This window comes from Eubalaena glacialis, chromosome 10 (genome assembly GCF_028564815.1).
Source record: "Eubalaena glacialis isolate mEubGla1 chromosome 10, mEubGla1.1.hap2.+ XY, whole genome shotgun sequence".
NCBI classification, from domain to species: Eukaryota; Metazoa; Chordata; class Mammalia; order Artiodactyla; family Balaenidae; genus Eubalaena; species Eubalaena glacialis.
Window position 1 is genome coordinate 11,018,003 of NC_083725.1, and position 16,593 is coordinate 11,034,595.

The window sequence follows — 16,593 nt, forward strand, 5'->3', positions numbered from 1 at the left end:
ACCTCCTGTCTCCTTCATGCCTCTCTGCACCTCTGCACGAGGAATTGTACTCTCTCCTTGCCCGTTGGCAACATCAGCACGCATGCAACGCCTTGTACACCATCCGTCTTCCCTGCTAAAGTGGACATTCCACGCAGACCTGTTTTCCCACTCATATATAATTCATCTGCCAAGTACATGGCTTGCATAAACTAGGCATTCAATAAATGTTTGTTGAATGAATGCAAGATAGAATGAATAGACAAGCACATTAGTTTATTTTGCTGCGTGTTTGCCTTCACTGAACCATTTGGATTTTTTTCTTTTCAGTGTCATTCATTCTTACTGCCTTTCTGCCTTCCTCAGTCAATATTTATTGAGAGTCTTTGCTGTGTCAGGCACTGGCCTGTATGTCAGCATGAGTGAGACATGGTCCCTACCTCCTTGGAAGGTCCAGAGTGGGTTGTACTGATTATGTTGGTTCTGAGTCAGGCAGCCATACTTGATGAATCACCAACCACGGGGAGTGGAGACTTGAAGTGGCTGTTTGTGGGAGGATGCAGAGGAGGAAGACATTATCCCGACCTTGAGACTCTCACAGCTCATGGGGTAGTGAACAAATAAAGACGTGAAATATATAGGATAATATATGCCTAGCAATAGGAAATGGTGGGGTACAATAGAAATGGCTGGGGTGTCCTGCAGAGGTAAAATAATAAGTTTTTCTCCCTGGTACAAAATCTCCTTGATACCTTTAAACAGTACATAATTTATATAACAAATATTTTTTCTGTACTACTATGTGCTTGACATTATGCCAGGGCTGGGCACAGGGCAATGCAAAGGAAAAGCGTGAAACTTGCTTCTAGGAAGGTGCAAGCCAAAACACAAAATGGAAGTAAGGATGAGTGAGCAGAAGTGAGAGTGAGAGAGAAGAAAGCAGGGATGGGGATGGGAAGAAAGAGACCAAATCTAAGAGCTCCTGGTCAGTCCCCTTCTTTTAGGTCCAAAGAATTCCAAAGATGGGAGCTTTAAACTCAGAAATGTTAGCTTTCTCCCTTAGAAATTTTTTTTTCGAGAAAGAGCTTGACACTTTTGAGGTGACAGAATGTGAATTTTAAAAAATAGAAATATGAGAAATGTCTAAATAACTCCAGCAGTCTAAGTTATTGGAGGCTAGCTTATTTCCAGGTGACTTAACTCTGACCTAAGATTTCCAGAGAATTTTCAGATTTAGCCATCTCTACTATCCATACACTATCAACCATTTAAACAAAGTTTTAAGTCTGTTTCTACTTTCACAATGACTATGATCATTAGATCTTGTGTTCATTTAGTGCATATTTGGGGTTTTTTTGTTGTTTGTTTGTTTTTTAACTTTTTATTTCACATTGGAGTATAGTTGATTAACAATGTTGTGATAGTTTCGTGTGTACAGCAAAGTGATTCAGTTATATATGTACGTGTATCTATTCTTTTTCAAATTATTTTCCTGCTTAGGTTTTTACATAATATTGAGCAGAGTTCCCTGTGCTGTACAGTAGGTCCTTGTTGGTTATCCATTTTAAATATAGCAGTGTGTACATGTCAATCCCAAACTCCCTAACTATCCCTTCTCCCCATCCTTCCCTCCCTGGTAACCGTAAGTTCATTCTCTGAGTCTGTGAGTCTGTTTCTGTTTTGTAAATAAGTTCATTTGTATCATTTCTTTTTAGATTCTGCATATAAGCGTTATCATACGATATTTCTCTTTCTCTGTCTGACTTACTTCACTCAGTATGACAATCTCTAGGTCCATCCATGTTGCAGCAAATGACATTATTTCATTCAGGTGCATATTTATTTGGTACTTAACCATGTGCCAGGCAGCGTCCTAGGCTCTAGGAATCCATCAGCCCCAAATCATTGACCCTGTGCTGGCATCAATAATTTTGACTTTCCTTTTATAAGGTATATTTCAAGGAGCCTCTGGAAGGGTCTTTAGACTATTTTTTGTTAAAAGGATTCATCACGCATGTGTGTGATTTGGTTGTAATCATTAAAGGGAATATGGAGCAGAGCTGAATAATATAGAAACTCTAAAATTAAAACAATTTGAGAATTTCCAAAAGCATGCCCCCTTGAATAATCCTAAATCAACACTCTATCACTCTCCCATGAGGAAGGCAAGAGAGGCTCAAAGGACAATTACCCTCTGTACTATCACAGGAAGAAGAGTGGTTTCTTTTAAACGTTGACCTAATGCTTAATATGCCTTGGGCACAAGGCTAGACACTTTACATGCATTATTTCATTCAGTTCTCCCAATAACCTTGTGGAATGGGTCTTCTTATTAACCCCATTTTACAGGTAAGGCAGTTGGTGCTCTGAGTGACTAAGGCAGTCACCCAAGACAATACCCCTAATAAAGAGGACAGAGAACACTTAAATCCAGATTCATTGACTTCCAACACTTGCCTTAGGTAGAAGTATCTTTCCGAATATTCTTATTAAGACTTAGAACCATTTCTCGGTGAGTCCAAGAAGCTGTTCTCTATCTGAAGACTGAAGGAAGGATTAATTTGGTGTTGGATTTTGTCTTCTAAAAACCTTTGGGATTTCTTAGAGGATGCTATCACCTGCCATTTCTTGGCCTGCCACACATAGGACATGCTAGAGGGTCCCTCTTCAACTCAGCCGTCTCTTCTCTTGGCTTTTAATTTCCATGAAAATGACTGGACACATTCCTCTTATTCTACTCATACCCAAGGCCAGAGAGACATTCTACTGGCTTTTGTCAGTAATATTTCCTAACGTTGTTATCAGTATCTGTTCCAGGGTCTTCATACCACCTTCCCTTTCTTGTGTGTGTTTGTGTATGTTTTTTATATTATTTCTTATAGTAATTACATTATGTTAATATGTTACAATTATAACACAAATACATTAAAATTCAAAAATTGTATATTTTAATCATTAAGAACCAATGCTCAGAGAATGTCCTTACCAGTTGGTTTTAGTAATTAAAGAATATAAGGCTCAAGAACAAATAACAAGTAGCTTCTGAATTTGAAAAGTATCCAAATGGTATCCCAGGGACCCAAAGGCAGCTCATACCAGGTCTGAACAGTCCATCTTATATGGCTCAGGTACAGGACTGCCTAAAGGCAGGGAACTGGATTAGTCATGGTCATAGAATTTTACAAGTTAAAGGAGCATTTGCCATCCAACCTCTACATTGTACAGAAGGAACTGAATTCTGGAAAGGTTAGTGGTTTGCCCAGAGTCAAACAGGAAGGCAGAACAGCATCTAAAGCAGTGATTCTCAGACTTTTTAATCTATAGATAAAAAGGAGATTGTTACAATACAGATTCCTGAATCACAGTCCCAGAGAATCTGATTCAGATCAGAGGTGGGGCCCAGGAATCTGTATGATTAATAAGCCTCCTGGGTGATTTGGTGGCTGGTGGTCCTGAGACCACACTTTAAGGAACACTGCTCTGGAATCTAGACCTCATGACTCTCAGTCCAGTTTCTTCCCAAAGGACTAGGCTGCCTCCCCACATTAAAAAACATTCCAAACAAGACATAAGACTCTTGGTGATTCACATTAGGGCTCTTCTTTCCTAACTCAACAGTTAATTCCTGAAAGCATCACTCATTGAGTAGTTTTCTTTCACTCACTCCATCAGCCCCTCTGATGTGCCAGGTGCTAGAGATACAAAGATTAAAACACAACTCCACCTCCAAGGAACCCATCCACAGCAGGAGTTGTAGCTACCATTTCCTGAGCCCGTTATTTTATTTTATTTTTTGACCAGGCCACGCGGCATGTAGGATCTTAGTTCCCCAACCAGGGATCGAACTGATGCCCCCTGCATTGGAAGCGAGGAGTCTTAACCACTGGACCACCAGGGAAGTCCTGTGAGCCCATTAGTTATCCACCCTTCATAGAGCTTATCTCATTCCTTACGTTTAGGTAAGCCTGTACAGAATAACAACATGATTTGGGAGTTGTTTGTATATATAGAATCATGCATATTCTCTGAAATTTGTTCTTCACTCTTAATACATATTTGAAGTATTTCTCTCTGTTCTTTATATATGCTAGTCTTTATAATGGCTACAGAGTATTTTCCAATATTGAGGTATTTAACCATTCCCATATAGGCGAATATTAAATTGCTTCTATTGTCTCCTATTGCAAATAGTGCCATGATGGATTCCAAAGTAAGTCTTTTTATCCCCATTTTACAGAGGAGGAGATAGAGGAAAGTTGGTTACCTTGTCCAAGGTCTCACAATGGCAGAATTAGGATTCAAACTGAGGCTTGTCTGTCTCAAAGACCACAGAGTTACTTCCTTTTCACTATTACACCTTTTAATAATTGCAGTAAAATGGGGTAAGTGCTGGACAAGGTGGGTACTGTTGGACTCCTAAAACCCAGCTGCTGATAGGACCTCGGGGTCTTCAGGGAAATGATGTTTGAGCAGAATTTAGGAGTCTTCTGGGCAGAGGGAGAAAGCCAGCCTAGAAGGAGATATAGGTTTATTGCAAAACAATCAGTCACACGTATTGATCACCTACTAAAGGAAACCTATAATACACGCTTGTGGGGAGATTCACAGAAAAAAAGACATGATATTCGCACACTGGGATCTTACAGCATGATGGTGTGTGTGTGTGTGTGAGAAAATACTAGAACAACAAACTAGTGAGCATGGTATAAATAAACACCCACCTCATTTGGCAGCCTCGTCAGAGCCCTGGAAATGAGTGGGCCGTGGGGTCCTGTCTGCAAGGCGTGTCAAAGAAACGTGCCCTCTTAATAACTCGGTTTCTTCCTCTGAAACGAAGGAAGTACCGTCTAGTCCCTGCCTACTTGTCAGGGATGTTGCAAAGCTTGGTTAATTTCTGTAAATGTTTTGAGCTCCTCCAAGGTGTGTGTTCTATAAATAGGAAGTATTAGTAGCAGCCATCAGAACCCAGATGAAACTGAACTGAACTGCAGTTCTCTGAGAAAAAACCGGAAATGCCCACAAAGCCTAAAGCCCACCCTGGGTCCGTCACATTGACCCTCCTTTAAAAGGGAGCCTGGGTCTCATATAGGGCATCGCCAGAGCTCTCAAGTGGGAAAATTCAGGAGACTCGCTGGATTTTCTAACATTTAATTTCCCAGCTGATTACTGTGATTTAAGAGCCCATCTGGCACAGCCCATTTGTGAGGTATGTGTGCGCAGGGAAGTGGGACTCTAGTAAAGGCAGAGATCTAACAGAGAAAAAGAACACGCAGAGTGGAGCCAGGCCATGTTGGAGCCCTTGGCTAAGATGTTTAAATAGGAATTTCATCGTATTAGTGTTAGTGAGGCCAATAGGCCATATGTTGTAAGAAAGGCAGTTAGGGTGCCAGCGTTTCTCTTTCTCAGGGCTTTTATGTTCGCTTAGTGAGGATTTGGTGGTGCCTTTGTCTGCCAGGGGTCTAGGGGGAGCTGTGAACAAGCTCAGAAGAAAATCCAGCTCTGGGTTTCAGCAGCAACATATGAACTTCTCTACCCGCAAACTCATGGGAACTAAGCAGATGCTGGGAGACGCACACCTACACTCCCGCACAGGGATAGTGGGGATCGTTTAGGACAGGGGGTGCCCTGGAGCTCATGGCCCCCTTACTCTCATTCCCCCCAAAGAGCAGGGGATGGAGGAAGCCATATGTCAGCGCTCATATCCTCATGGCCCCTTCAGCGTAACTGCAGTTCCAAATCAAGCCACAGGCAAGTGGATTTCATAAGCACTAATAGGACTTACAGATGTGCAGAAACCGACGTTGTGATGCTCAGCTGAACTCCCGGATGGAATTTCTCGTAATTTTCCATTACCCAGGGGATCCTATGTAAACCTGGTCCAGACAGAGTTTTTATTGTATCTTCTTTCTGAGCTCCAACCGGGCCTTCCCTCTGGAGGTCAAGCCTCTCGGTCTCCTTGAACATTCCGATCTGAAAGGTAGAGGCTCCTGATTCCTGCGGTCACCACTTCTGCTGGGGCTCCAGGTCCACAAGGAAAAGTCATCAGCGACTTGATCTTAATCCTTCGCTGCCTGTGCACAGGTCACTGAAAACCATCTGGCAGTCCCGACCCTTCGTGTCCGTTTGCCAAATGTATTGAAGCGGGGAAGAACTGGCGAGTCCATCTGTGGCCCTCCGTGGTGACGGAGGGATGGACTAGGTAAAGGTCTGACTTTGGGAGGACCTGTGAGCCCTGTCCGCGCTGCTCAGTCAGAAGGATCGCTGACCTCTCTTCCCTGGTTGGAAGGTTTGCACCTTTACAGGCTGTGAGGCTGAGTTCTTGGGGCTGAGGCTAGGAAAACGTCCTCTCCCACACCTCAGAAATGTGAAAATAAACTTGGCGCCCCTACAGGTTGGAATCAATACCTAATTCCCTTTGGGAGATTCCCACCCTGCCTCTTGGGAAGGTGGATTCCATAGCCCACAGTGTGGAGTTCGGCAGAGAAAGATCACTAGGAGTGAGGAAGTCTTTGATGTGGTCCTCTTAGGCTTCTGCTTCTGGAAAGGGACTTTTCCTTTCATTACTTGGACCACAGACAAAAGTTGCGCCTTCTTGAAGGGACAGACATCCGTTAGCGAACCTATGAAATACAGTGAGACCTCGTTTACAATGATGGGGCTTCCTCAGGGCCTAAGGATGTCTGGTGAACTCTGTGGCTGAGTGCCCTGAAGAAAGGGCAAGTCTCCTGATTTCAGGTCCTGTTTCATCACAGATGTCTAACCTCCTAGCAGCAGGGAGCTTGGCAAAGTCAACGAGGTAGGAGGGAAAGCATCCATATCTCATCATTGTCTTCTCCTTGCCCCTGTTTGCCCTCACCTAGCACCAGGAACCTTCCAATCTTCCCAGGAGAAATGGTAATGCCAATCTGGACCAGCTGCATTGCCCAGAGAGAGGTCTTTGTTATAAAATGCATCATCGCGCATAGATTCTGCGGAGAACTAAATTAGGATAAATGGATTTGGCATCCCGGGCTGCACAGAAATTGTTCTTTGTCATGATTTTCCTTGCCTTCAACAGAGACTTACCTGTCAGGAGGTTTGCATCTCTCAGTGGTTGAGGGAAGAGGATGGGAATTGTTTTGCTATTTTTTTCTACCTTATTCTGTTAACTTAGAGAGTACTCTAAAGATTGTGTGAATAAAATATGTAAGACCTATTAAATATAAGATAAAAATTCAACCTGAATTCCTTTTTTATTAGCTAGAATGTCCAGAAATAATATAATAATAACAATTATACTTTACAGGAATTAAAAACTTTATCACATAGAGGTTGCTAAAAGCTAGCTCTTCCCATTGTCATGAGGAAGACAATGCAAGAGGATTTGGGGGTCAGTCAGGAATGGCAGATACTTAGTATATGTTTCATCACCATCCTCCTTCTCCCAGGGCAGTGATAACTTACTAACGCTCGTAAAACTCTTTCCTACTGCGATCAGGCAGGATTTCAGAATCCTTCTCGGTTTGTACTCCAGACACCTTCTACCAGTCAGTCAGAGTTGGCACAAGGGGTTTCATTCTTAAAAAATAAAGATAGAAAACGGTGTCATCTTGAGTTTTTCATGGCATCATTAAAATGTTTCAAGAAGGGATTTTGGACTAGATCTGTGGCTTTTGCCAGCCTTTTCTGTTTACCAATCATTTAGGCGGGATTCAAGACTCGACTTTCCACTTACCCCACCCATTCTTGTCTGCCACCCCAAAAATATCACACCAAAAGAAATGGGAAATATGATCGTGCTTTTATGAGCCATCCATGAGGTGATGTCTGGTCCATATTAAATGTCAGAAATAAATTATTTATGTGAGAAGAAAACACAGAGGTGTCATTATATTATGGATATTAATCCTACCCAAGAAGAGCAGCTTGACCACCTTGAGTCCCCCTGAGGGACACTAGGAGTTTTCCAGTTATCCTTTAATAACCACCCGCCTTGGGAATATATAGAAAATCTGTCAACATTTTTCACAGGACACTGTACATTTGATGCCCTCTCTTCAAATCTTGAACTCATCTTCTCCTCGTTCCTGCCCCACGTGTGAAAACAAACAAAAATTCGGCAAGCACTAACAATTACACAGGGAAATGGATAGACTGGGTGTAGATATGCTAAAAGCATTTTGTGGACTCAGGTGACCTGTTGTCTGTCACTCCTGGTCAGAGTTATAGGACCACACAGTTGGATTGGCTTGACTGGAACACACTGCTAGAGACCTTTCTCAAACTTAGCTGACCTCTGACATCAACCTCCAATATGAGTGTTTGGTGGTTTATTCTTTGGGGTTTACCAAGATGGCAGCTGCTAGAGTACATGTGGCCAAGGTCTCCTGTATTTGGGGATTATATGTGATACAAATGCCTGACTAACAAATAAAGCAGAGTGAGAGAAGGGGCACCATGAAATTCCTTCAGCCTGACCTAGGACCCTCTCACCAGTTTCGGGGCAGGGAGGAGAGTCTTAATTCTGATGCTGTCATTACAATAATATATGAGCTTTGGAAAGACGCTTAACTTTCCTCTCTGTCAGCTCTCTACCACAACATGGAGTAATAATATCAACTAGACTTACTGATGTGTAGAGCATTTTGCAATCTGAAGCATTAGCTCATATGAGATGGGGAGGCCAAACATTCTGTTCCTTACCCTGTGTGCGGAGTATAAGACTGAATTTCAGGGTGGACTAAGGGAAGGTCAGTTTACAAAATGTGAAAAAGATGTGGTCTTTGACCTCAAGGCTAGAGGTGAGAGACTTGGATGACAAGTGTGTGTGTGTGTGTGTGTGTATACATATATATGTATATAGGTGTGTGTGTGTTTATATACACACACACAGATATGTACCTATACCCATGTTAAATTAGAAGTTGCATTACTTCATACTTTGAGAGGTGTCTCTGGGCAGCATTTTAGTTTGCCAGCCGCTGTTAATATGGCTATTTTTCTTTCTGCATCTCAAAGGACAGACTCCTTAAAGATTTTCCAATATGATGTGAAAAACCATATTTTTATCGAATGTTATCTGAATTGACTTTGTATGCATCTGATGCAGTCTTTCTTCCAGACTAGCCTGGCTGTGTTGATCATTTGTTTACTGGTGTCTTTCCTTTTTCCACAAAGGACTGGCAGGGTTGGAGGGAGGGCAGGTGGTGCTGTAATAAGAGGTATCTGACATGTTTTCTGTTCTTTGGGGCATTTGAGAAAGCAGTAAGCCAACTTATGAAGGAAAGCACTTCTTTGGCAATCTAGACGGAAAAGAATCCTTCACTGCAGGACTAGGTGTTGCGTTGATCTTGTAAATTAGCTCTTCCTGTCTTTGATGCTTTAGGATCATGCAGCATCCTAGCAAATATGTCTTCACATTAGGGCAAGACAGTCCTCTTGTTTCCAGCAGGCAGGACAAATAGCCAACAGGCGACAAGGCAGGGTTTCCTGGGGTTTGGGCTACTGCAGCTTCCTGGACAAATGAAAAAATGCAGGTGTCACTGCCCTGCCCCCAGGCCAGGCGGATCACAGGGCAATTGCCCAGTTGCCCGCTGGGAGAGGCCCACCCTGCTCTTTTCCCTGCAGGTTCATTTTTCATGTTGATTGAGTCATGATGCCTCTGTGGCACAGAACATCTGAGGATATGCCTTGTAGGGAAAAGGTCAGAAAGGACGCCAACGATCTCCACTTCCCTAAAATCCAGGGCTCACTTGCATGGAGTCGTTTGTAAAGGATGGGCCAGCAGGGCTGGTTGCAGGGCTCTGTCTTTCTCTGTGAATGGCAGGAGCAAACCCTCCATCTTGCTAGCTTCAGGGTTGCCTGGCTGCCTTATTTCAACTGAGGCAGCACAGCTTGCTTTAGCTTTGAAGTGTGAAAACCAAATACAGGTTGGCAAAGGGAAGAGATGGAAGCTGCATAGCCTTCTTGGAGCATGAAGGCACACACTCAGCTCTATGCACCAAACGCAGAAACTTTTCCCGTCTCCTTAGCAATTCCTTATCCCATGGGCACCCCTGAGAATTGTGATTGAAAACAGCAGCGGGCCTGGTTGGTTGCCCCTCACTGGGGCTCTTCGGTTGTAGCTGGTGGGCAGATGCTGTGAATTTCTCTAATTTGGGAAGGGACCCGTGGCTGTCCCCTTCCAACTCTCTGGTGTGTGTCTTCCTAATCTGCTCATGACAGCGAGGCAGGGACACAAACACACACACACACACACACACACACACGACTGGTTTGTCCCGGCACCCTGAGCAATGATTTTGGCTATTTATTATCTCCCCCTTCTATGTCCTAGAGAAGATTTTAGAAATTCTAATACAGGAGGCTGAGAAAGGAAAATATTGGCTTCTACAGTACAAACATCTCTGTCCTGAAAGAAAATGTTAATTTTCCCCTAAATCAAATGTTGACATATATCGGCCGCTGCTGAAGATGTGTCACTATGGGAGAAGGTCTCTGCTCCAGAGCATGGATATCGGGCCGGGGTCTGTCCTCTGAAACGCTAGCTGGTTTAGAATCTAAACAGGTTTGGTTCAGAGGTTTTATGAATCGTTGCAGTTAGTTTTCAAAAAGCTGATCTCTCTGGGACACCCTCCTGAGCCAGGGAAGCAGGGAGCCAGGGTTCCACTCTGTGCAGCACACTCTTTCCTGCAGAAGCCTGGGCCCCGCCTGGGCCCCTCCTGGGCGTCTGCAGTGATGCAGGCGCTGCTTACCTCTGCCCAGGGATACAGGATTTTAACCGGCGATTTGGGAGGGGAGAAAAGGCCAGCAGAGTGGCGAAAGGACGGAATCCACAGGCAAAGGGAAATTTCCAGTGCTTTACCTGCCCCTTTCCCCACTGCCCCCAAAACACACGGTCTAAATATTCTTCTTTGTTCAACACCTATGTTTTTAAAATTCCAAATTAAGTTCCCCCACCCACTCTCTCCCTCCAACTAGACATACATACACGCGTGTGCGCGCACACCCTTTTCACTTGTTAAGTTTGAAAGATGATATATACAACCAGCGTGCTTTGCCAGTCTGCACGGTGAAGGCCAAGATTAATGCAGAAGGTTGGTGCAACGTTGCCGCAGAGCAGCGTGATCAGAATACAAGATGGAGCACAGGGGGAAAGGCCAAGAAATATGTCTGTGCTTGGAGTTTACACAAGTCTCCTTAGCAACTTGTCTGAATTTATTTTTCCCTTAATGTGTGTGGGTTTCTTCCAAACGCAGAGTGAAAGGGGAGTGGAGTTTCTAAGTCCCCTCTTTCTCTTCCCTGAGGGCAGAATCCTTGAGTTGGTGAGGGAGCCGTTCTCCCCCTTACCAGCGCCTGCCCACCCCTCCCCTCCCCCATCTAGGTAGCTCTGATCCTTTGCATTGTGACTCTGTGGACAGTTGGTGGCTTTCCAGAAATTCCCATCCCCGTGGGGGAATGATGGGACCTGTTTCTGATGGCCACAGCTGTGCAGGTTTCTGCCACAGCCTCCCGCTCCTGGTGCCTGCTCTCGTGTGTGGCATCTGTGGAAAGGTGCCTGTTTACACGCCGGCATGTTGTACAATAAGGGAGAAACAGCATAGCTCCTTTCCTCTCAACTGTGTCTTTTATTTTTCTGTCTTGCTCGTTTCCCTTTCTGTCTTTCATCACCTCCTGACACACACACACACACACACACACACACACACACACACACGCGGTCCTGTAATTCTAATTAGAAGATGAATATAAAGCTTTTAGAAAAAAACCTGACTCTTAGGAATCTGATACGTTGGATTTTATGTGACTGGGCTTGCTTCAGGGGAGACAGCCGTAAATACTGCAGTGGTTTTCCCTACAATTGCTGTACCTGGAAATAACTCTAGGGAAGTACAGTTGCTGCCTCGTTGGAGCCGATGTTGAATATAAATCTTAATATTTCTTCTTCTTGCCCCCTCCCCTTTTAGAGTCAGGGGAAAAAGGAAAAAAAGAAACCTAGCCAAAAAACCGTTAAGGTTTGATTCTGGCTTTTTTACAAACAGATGTTGCTTGTCATTCTGTTGGTGTTAAGTAGGCACCAGATTGGACCAAGCGGCAGTGTGTGTGTGTGCGTGTGTGTGTGTGTGTGTGTGTGTGAAAGAGAGAGAAGCAGAAGAAGGAGGGAGGGTGGGAGAGACAGAGAGAGGCTTGGAGGAGAGAGAAAGAGTGTGTTGGGGGTGGGTAGAGGGCCGGAAGGCAAAACCAGATCGATTTTGGGAAAAGTTGAGAGCAAGAAGTAGGTAATATAGATTCATACCTCTTTTTTCTTTCCAAACTTCAATTTGACGGAGACTTTATAAAATCATATTCCATTTGGTTGATTTTTGTTGTTCCAGAGGAAGGGGGAAATGTGGAAATCAGTAGATGTGGAGAGCCCTGGATGAGATAAGCTAAGCTCTCCTGGAGTGAAACGCAGAGAGAGGGTTGGCAGGCTCTGCCTGGGTGAATCTCTACCCTGGAGTAAGGCAAAAGGTCTCTGTTTCAGCTGAACTTAGTTTCTTGTGTTTGATGGGCGCTTCTTTTTGTAAGTATCATTGTGGAGGTTCCAGGCTCTTTTGTACTTTTCCCAGAACAAGAATCCCCTTGTTACACAGCCAAGGGTCTAAGGAAATACAGACTCTTTACCTATTGCCTATCTCCTTTCCTGCAGGAGCCAAGTGATCTAATCCTCAATATTCCCCCCAGCCGCCCTGTACCCTCACTTAATTTGTAGCTTTCTAATCCAATTGTGGTATGCTTTCTCAAGAGCAAAACATAGCTTTGAACATAAAAGTGTTAAAGTTGCCTGGCATATAGAAAGCTTTGTGCAGCATATAATTCGTTTATATTCAAGAAATGACAGACATCCGATTTTTTAAAAACATGTGTCTCGTGTTTCCATACCAGAATCAGGGTCTTCTATGTTTTTTAAAATTTTAGTTCTCGTAAAAGCCTTTTTGGCTTTATTAACAATATAGCTAGAAAGGAATTTGTAGGCTGGCACCTTTGCTTGTATTTCAAAAAGCAAGAAAAATTGTCATCCTGAGCAAACTTAACGCTTTCAAAAGTGAAAGCGACCTCCTTAGCCAGCTGCACACGAAACAACTTGTTACTGGCAGCCCCTCTCTCTTTTGTTTCCTCGGGTGTGTCAAAAGCAAATCTGCCTCCAACTTCTCACTCTTAAATAGTCGGTCCCTGTTATACATCTGTTGTAAGTGAACACTTAGTGGGTTTAAGATCGTTTTTAAATTACCCCCCTCCCAAAAAAAAGCCCACTACTCAAATTATCTGAGGGCATCTTTTGTTTTCATCCAATCTATTTTATTCTATCACGCCATTTTTCATGTCTTTGTTCTTTAGCCGACCTAGCCACACTTTCATTTTTCATTTGACGTAAAATATTTATTTATTTTTTTAATACAGGGAGTATGTAGTAGGAAGGTTATAAATATCAGTTCCTAATTTTCCCTCTGCCCGAAAGGAACGCGAAAACCATGGCGTTGCTTTGCCAGTCTCCTCCCTCCCCTGCTCCCTTCTGGTCAGTTTTTCCTGGGGAGAGAAGAATTCCTTCTACCTAAGCTAGCTGGCTCTGGTGCCGGAAGCCTCTGTCTGTCTGCACAGGGTGCTTGAGGGACACTCGCACCCTGGGGGCTGGTGTCCTGGCGGCCAGGTCGCAGGTGAAGAAAATGTGCTGTGATGCGTGGCACCCGTGAATTACTCTTGGAGGAGCACTTGCTGGATGTGCCTCTTTTGTTGAGGTGATTGGATCTTTCTACAAAGAGCAGGGGCTGCAGAGGGTGAGAGAAAAGACATCAGGAGAACTGGAAAGCCATAGGGAGACCAAGACTAGCTGTTTCTCCTGCTTCGTGGTGTCGGGTTAATGCCAGGGATAGATTTGAGTTCTCCCTCTCTCTCTTTCCTCCTTTCTTCCTTTCTCTCTCTCTCTCTCTCTCTCTCTCTCTCTCCCCACACCCCCCCCGCCCTTCTGCCTGCCCTTCCTCCTTCTCTTTCTTCCTTCCTCCTTTCCTCCCTCCCTCCTTCCCTCCCTCCCTCCCTTCCTTCCTTCCTTCCTTCCTCTCTCTCCATTTTCTCCATCTCTCGCTTTCTGTTTAATTCTCTCTCCTTTTTCTCTCTCTGTCCTCCCTCCCTCTCTTTCTCTCTTTCTTTCTCTCTTTCTCTTTCTTTCTCTTTCTTTCATAACAGGTTGTTCAGTTGAATTGCTCTTTTCCCCCCAGGACAAAGGAGGTCTGCTGAGATTCTGTACAAGGGATACCTCTTTTAAAGAGAAGGAGGGTGGAAGGGCAGGGAATCTGTCTGTCGGTGTCGTTCTGCTGACATCACCGTGGATTTGGTGTTCAAGTCCACAGCCAGGCAAAACTCAAGTACATTTTCCCTTTTGCGAGCAGCTGCACAGTGAATTTCCCTTCCACTAGTAAAGGAACAATGAAGGAAAAGCAAACCCTGCGTCTAAAACCTGGCCAGTGAAAGACCGTTGGAATGGAAGCCAAGAAGCCCGCTGGGGTGGAGGGGGACAGACTCCTGAATCCACCACAATCAGATATTTTACTTCTTTTTTAGCGGCCCCATCAGCAGAGAGAAATAATGACTCCCGAATCATTTCTGAATCAAAAAGTTAAAACAGTGTCTCAGTGATGCTACATCATGCCAGGTAATGATTGCCCAACTTGATTATACCTTAACCCTGCTTAATTATTGATAGCCTATCTCTTAATCATGTTTAGCAAATGAGCGGTTTGGTATAAAACATTGGAATTTGGGAGGATTCCGAGACGTCGCATTCCTATTTGATCATTTTTCTGGTAAAATCGTTCTCAAGATTCATCGGTAGCCAGGGAAATTCCAGGAAAAATGTGAAAGTGACTTATTTGCAGAACCCTTCTATCATGTGTAGTTCTGGAAATGAAGAAGACATAATGCTACCCAGTGTTTTTCTAGAATTACTTTTATTTCAGTTTTTTGTGTTCCTTTTTACTTTCATTTTGGCATGAATTCTAGTTTAGCTTTATAAAAGAGTTGGGTGACAAAAAGAAACCAACAACAAACCAAGCAAAAAATCTTGATCCATTTAAAATAATTTTATTTTCCAGACGCAGGCAAATGGTTCGAAGATGCTGGCCTAGCAAGATGGCAACAGGTTTAAAAAAATAGGATTCATAAGAAGTTCCTTTTTTCAGGTAATTATATTTTCCTATAATTTCCCCAAACCTTCCATTTCCTCAAGTATTACAAGTTTTTAGGGCACGCTTGAATCATTTAATTATGAAGAATAACTATTTTAAGCTTGATTTTTTGACAATAGCAACTAGTTTTATAATATTCGTAGCCAATGAGCAGATCATTCAGTTCTATGGAGCTCAGAAAAATATTTTGAAAGTTATTACTTAACAGTGCTTATTTCTTTTGACAACGATTTAGGCAAAACTCATTTGAAACCATCAGGCGCCGTTCTTAAACTCTGTGGCTATCTTTAGTCATTGTACTTAGAAATATAAGTATTAGAGGATTATCTCTAAAAAGCCTAACATGTGCTCTGAATTCCTAGAAGATATGGCTTATAGAAGTTGCATAATAACTGGTGCTTTATAACATAATAATTGCATAATAGTTGATGTTTTAACTTTAGTCCTAGATTAGTAATACTGTATGTCTACATACATACAGTATGTAGACATATTTTATACAACTATGCTTACACAGGTCCAGTGACTAAGATTTGAGCCCAGCTATCATGATATAAGTAGTTTCCTTTCAGTGTTATTGGAGGACTTTGTGCTACGTAAATATGTTTAATAACACAAATGATATATTTGCTTGATTAATTACCTTACCCTACTTTTGCCATTGTTTATAGGCATTTGCCTACATTTTCCAACTTAATTATTAGTGTTACTATCTAAGCGAGCCCCACAGAATCTTGCTTAAGAAAGCAGGACAAACTTTCCTCTGAAAAGAACCCTTATTATTCTACTCAACACAAAGACGGTTCTTGAAGGAGGTATTCAATTGATATTTTGGGGAAAATGTCTATTCCCAAATAAACCATTCTTCTACTAGGTCAGTATTTGACTTTCTCTTTTTTCTGCCACCTAGGCATCTTCTGATTTCTCTTTTATTTTCTAAAATTAAAACTCTGGATTGTTTGGAAGTTAACACTACCAACCCTTCAGAATGAATAACTTTTCTCTGTCCTGTATTTTCCACACACACACACAGACAAAAAAGACACAGAGAAGCCCCCAATTGAAACACGGCATTGAGCTCCTTTTTATGGACTTCGAGGGTGCAGATTTACAAAGGTGATGCTTCTTGAATGATTCAGTGTAACGCTCTGACAGATCTTCATCCGTTGCTGACAAATATTGCATTCTATCTTTTTAATAAATGATAACAACAGTTCTCATCACTTTGGGAGCCTGAGCCTATTCCTTTATCCATTAATAAGAGCTCCTGGGTCACACACATTCCAGCCATCCTTAACAGTGTGCAAAGTGCCCATCCTCAAATACCTCTGGCCCTATGACCTTGTCAGGGAGATCAAAGAAAAATAAGAGGCTTGGAGTTTATTTTAAAACCTTTTGTTCTATAAAGGAAATGAAC

At 43.0% G+C, this 16,593-nt stretch overlaps 1 long non-coding RNA gene across 2 annotated transcripts in view; it reads left to right on the forward strand.

Annotated features, from left to right (window-relative positions):
- LOC133099507 (uncharacterized) overlaps positions 1–15,126 on the forward strand; it is a 187,096-nt gene extending 171,970 nt beyond the window's left edge. Inside the window, exon 4 of one of the 2 annotated variants that reach the window (XR_009702347.1) lies at positions 15,084–15,126. This is a non-coding gene — a long non-coding RNA (uncharacterized LOC133099507). Of the gene's footprint in view, positions 1–14,553; positions 14,644–15,083 lie in introns of those variants that run through there. The other variant, XR_009702346.1, reaches the window with a different exon arrangement.
- The last annotated feature ends 1,467 nt before the right edge of the window (positions 15,127–16,593 follow it).